The following is a 4,568-nucleotide window of genomic DNA, read 5'->3' on the forward strand; positions in this document are numbered from 1 at the left end:
GCCTCTTTGCAGAGTTCTTAGATTATTTGCTCAACATACAGATGGAATTGCTTTTGTTGTTAGTTGCCATCGAGGCAACCTTTTCCACAAGTGTTGATGGTTGATCCAAACAAATTGAAGTCTTTGACAACTTCAGTCTTTTTTCCATTTTTCTGGATGTTATTTACACCATGTTCTGTTTGAAGAACTACTTCTTTATCTATGTGTAGGTTCTACATGCACATAATTAGTTATTCTGGAAAACCCTTTTTTGCCAATATCCTTTATAGTTTGCTATGGTCCATACATTTGAATGCATTTGCAGAGTTGATAAGCATAAGTAAACAATATTACATTATTCTTTACATTCATTCAATTTATATATAGTAAAATTCACATATTTTAAATATAGAGCTCAAGGAATATCTTCAAATAAATGTAAGCATGACAGCTTCTCATATGTACATAGTGTTCTCTTCACTCTTCCTTGCTATTAAATCCATCCTCTGCCAAGCCATACACTGCCTTAGAAGGTGTTTCCAGTCAGGTATCAGAATACTTTGTGTTTTGCTACACAATATTTGAAAATCATATTTTACACTGTGTACAGCTTTCTAATTGTTTCCAAAGCCAGAGTTCTACCATTACTTTCTCCTGCCTAGCTGAGAGCAGAAAGCTATTACTCATTGAACTTTAAGGAAAAATCTTTATGAACTCCAGAGAAATTCAATGCAAATGACAATAACCAATTCCTTATTCTTATAACTCTTTCTAATTATGCATCTTTACAATTGCAGTTAATATTCTTGACTACTCTTTTTACTTTTTCATAGACTTCTCTTTTTACATTCTCTAATTTATTGTAAATGCATGCTTCAGACCTAGGATAAATGATCTCTTGAAGTCCCTCACTAGCTTCAAAAGTTTAACATTGCATGCCATTAAGAATTCAATTTCCAGACAGATTATATTTAAAAATATTTTGATTGATCTTCTTATCAAAGTTTTAAATGGATTCATATTTTTAACCTCAAAAAGTTACATTTCTCTGTCTGACATATAATCCTATTTAAATTTTGACTTTGATCTCTACAATTTTATGTTACTGTTTATAACATATATCTTCTTTGTCTAAAAAAGTGACCACAGTATTTATTTGATATGTTTATCACATATTATTCTGATGACATGGTGTTCTTTGTAGAACTGTTAGTTTCCGTTAAATCTGAGGCTGCCAGATTAACTGGTAGAATATCAGCTCTATTTGAATTTCAGATACACAATGGATACGGTTTAGTATAAATACATTGTACATATTGCTTACTATACTACACAATATCTACAATAACAATTTTTTAATTGTTTACTTGAAATTCAAATTGAACTGTCATCCTGATTTATTGATGTTGTTATTGTTAAATCTGTGTCTTAGGCCAGGTTTTCTAGAGAAGTAAAACCAGTGAAACATATACATATATAAATATAAAGAGTTTATTGTCTTACAACTGAAATCCCCAGTGGAAGAGAAAGAAAAAGAGTCTTTTCTATGTGTTCATTTTGTTGGAACAGGCCACGCCCCCAAGGAAGAATAACATAGCTGCTCATCATAGAACTAACTATGCCTGTATTAAGCTTCATCACCATAGGAATAAGCATATAGCAACTGCTAAACTTCTGGAAATCCTGGGCTAGTCAAGCTGACATAGAACCCTAACCATTACAGTCCACTCTTGTCAATTCAAAACCTGTGAACAACATGCATAATCCCTAAATAAAGAAAATTGTAAAGCCATCCTTGCACCTCACATGATATAACTAAAAGAGAGTACACATGCTCCATTTGCATCTTATACTTCACAAATGAACAAATAAAAAATATTTGATGCACACATACAAAACAAACAAAAATTATGTATTCATTTACATGTACAAAAACACATTCTGCAAGCCAGTCTCCTGCCTGTAGGCACAGAGACTTACTCAGTCCATGAACCTAGCAGCTGATCTGTCACAGCCTTTCCCAACAACTTTGTTCTTGCCAATTTTCTATGTAGGGATCTCACATGCCATTCACATCTTCTGTAATGATGGGCCTGGGATCCTTTGTTCCTGAAATGGAAAGTAACTACTCCCCCCTTTTAGTTACACATTTCCTACAATTACAGTTTTGATGAACACAATTAATCCTACTAGCAAGACCACCAGGAAAAATCCAAAACAAAAACGACAATCTGATTGGCTACTACAAGAATAAGCAAGTTTTTCATCAGGAAGCCATCAAAGCAAGCAATCAAGTCCCTTCAGGACAAATACCTTTCCAAGACTGAATCTCAAAGGGAACACATGGATAGGAACATAAGATTGCTGGTGACTATGTTGGACAGCTGGTGAGTGGAAGAGGGGAAAAACCAGCAATGTAGATATGGGCTGAGTTCGACCACATTCTATAGATTCTCATTGACTTGGATATGAGAGATACACAAGGAAGAACTGTTTGGTCTGAAGAGTGATGAGACCTGCAGATTCCTGAGCCCATGGTCAAGGACATAACTGGCAAGTTTGAAACTCTAACCTTGTGGTAGAACCCAACCTTGTTGCTCAGTGCTTTATTCCAAAGCTTCACACTAAATATGCTCTCTATTTTTTAAGTACTGAAGTAAGATCTACCTCCTTTAAAAACTTTCCACTTCTTCACTAAAAATAATTTATTTATCTTCTCTGAACACTCACTTACATTCCGTACCAACTTATTATGTATAAAAAATATAATTGTTGTGTTAAATACATGTATTTCCAATTGACATGAATTAAACTCCCTATCAACAGAAAAAGCCCCATCTAATATTTATTATGTGATATTCCAGCATATGTTGATTATAATATAAATCTTTATTACTAATTGCTTGCACAGATTATTGCATTTTGTTAATATATTTTGAATGTTTTTCTTTATTTGACTTCATTGACAATAATGAATTTTAAACTTAAATAAAATAAGAAAGAATACAAAAGAGCTCCTTTTTATTCTGTTTTGTTGTCTTCTATAGATTTCTCTTAGGACACATTGTCCTGAGGAAACAATCGTTGGAGAAGGATGTCATGCTGGGTAAGGTGGAGGGTCAGAGAAAAAGAGGAAGACCTCTAACGAGATGGATTGGCTAGGTGGCATCATTGATGGACTCAAGTGTGGCAGCGGTAGTGAGGTTGGCCAAGGATCGGACATTGTTTCGTTCTGCTGTGCAGGGGGTCGCTATGAGTCGGTTCTGACTCAATGGCACCTGACAACAACAACATAGTTTTCTCATACTCTACTTCCTCTGCCTCTCTCCATCTTAATAATTTTCTGTCTTTGCTTATATCTAATTCTATTTCTCTTCCTTCTATACATTCCTTGTATGATGCACTTCTTGGTATATACAATTTACTCTCATATCGATATCCTCATGTCACCAACCACTTTTTGTTTTTGTTTTTCTGTAGTGCTAACTTGTAATTGCAATGGATCATTGAACTAGCAGAGAAGAGTTAAGTGCATTATTAAGGACATTACATGGTGCAACTCAAGTTCAGAATCAGCAAGCGACACCTCTGAATCAGGAACAGGATCAGTAAACAAACAAAGTTGGAAAGACCTTCACTAATTGGTGAACACAGTTCTCTCAGCGTTTCTTAGGATGTGCAAGCAAGCAGGCTCCTGGTTTTCCATGCACACTTCTTCTTAACTCACTCAGCACTCACCTTCTCTTGGCAACCCAGCAGTCCTTCCCTCAGTGCCCTCAGGACAAGCTACTCTCTGTCATATCAGGACAAACCTTCTTTTGGTCATCCCAAACCCTCTCTCATCAGTGCAGGTCTCCTTTCAGCTCCTCATGACAAGCATCTCTTAGCGATGTTAGGACAGACTTCTTTTTGACCATTCACACCTACTCAATCATGGAAGTGTGTCTCTGTCTTTAAGCTTTCTGTTTCACCTTCTCCAGTGCTAACTGACCCAGATCTTAACAAGGGTAGCATTCTGAGCAGAAGCGTCTGCCCTCACCCTGACTCTGCCACCAGACGGCTTCCAGGTCTTCCATTTTCCACAATGTTACTGCCTTTCACACATGTTTCAACTCTTTTAGCAGGTTTGACACCTCTTCTCTCTTTGCTTCTTCCTTCTTCCTGTCTATCAGGTCTTTATCATTTCTAAAACTTATGCGGGGTTGGCAAGCAAACTCCTTTTTAATTTCAAGGCATAGTCCTGCCATAAGGGTGAAAAACTGCCCAATGTCCTTGGTGGGCCATAGACATTTCATTTATGTAACCTGGCACAGAGTTTCTGTGGCTATAAATTTTTAAAAGAACAGAAAGCCTCATCTTTCTCCAATATAATGGCTGGTGGGTTCAAACTTCTAACCTTTCTGTTAGCATGACAGTGTCACCAGTGTACATTCCATAATCTATAATCATTTCACATATACATAATTATTTCATTTGCATATTGTATTGGCCAATTCCTCCACCACTAGTCTGACAGTTTGTCCTACAGTGGTGGCTTGCTTTTGCTGTGATTCTAGAAGCTATGTTGTTGTTGTCAGGTGCCATCGAGT

This window comes from Chrysochloris asiatica, unplaced genomic scaffold, assembly GCF_000296735.1.
Source record: "Chrysochloris asiatica unplaced genomic scaffold, ChrAsi1.0 scaffold00248, whole genome shotgun sequence".
Lineage (NCBI taxonomy): Eukaryota > Metazoa > Chordata > Mammalia > Afrosoricida > Chrysochloridae > Chrysochloris > Chrysochloris asiatica.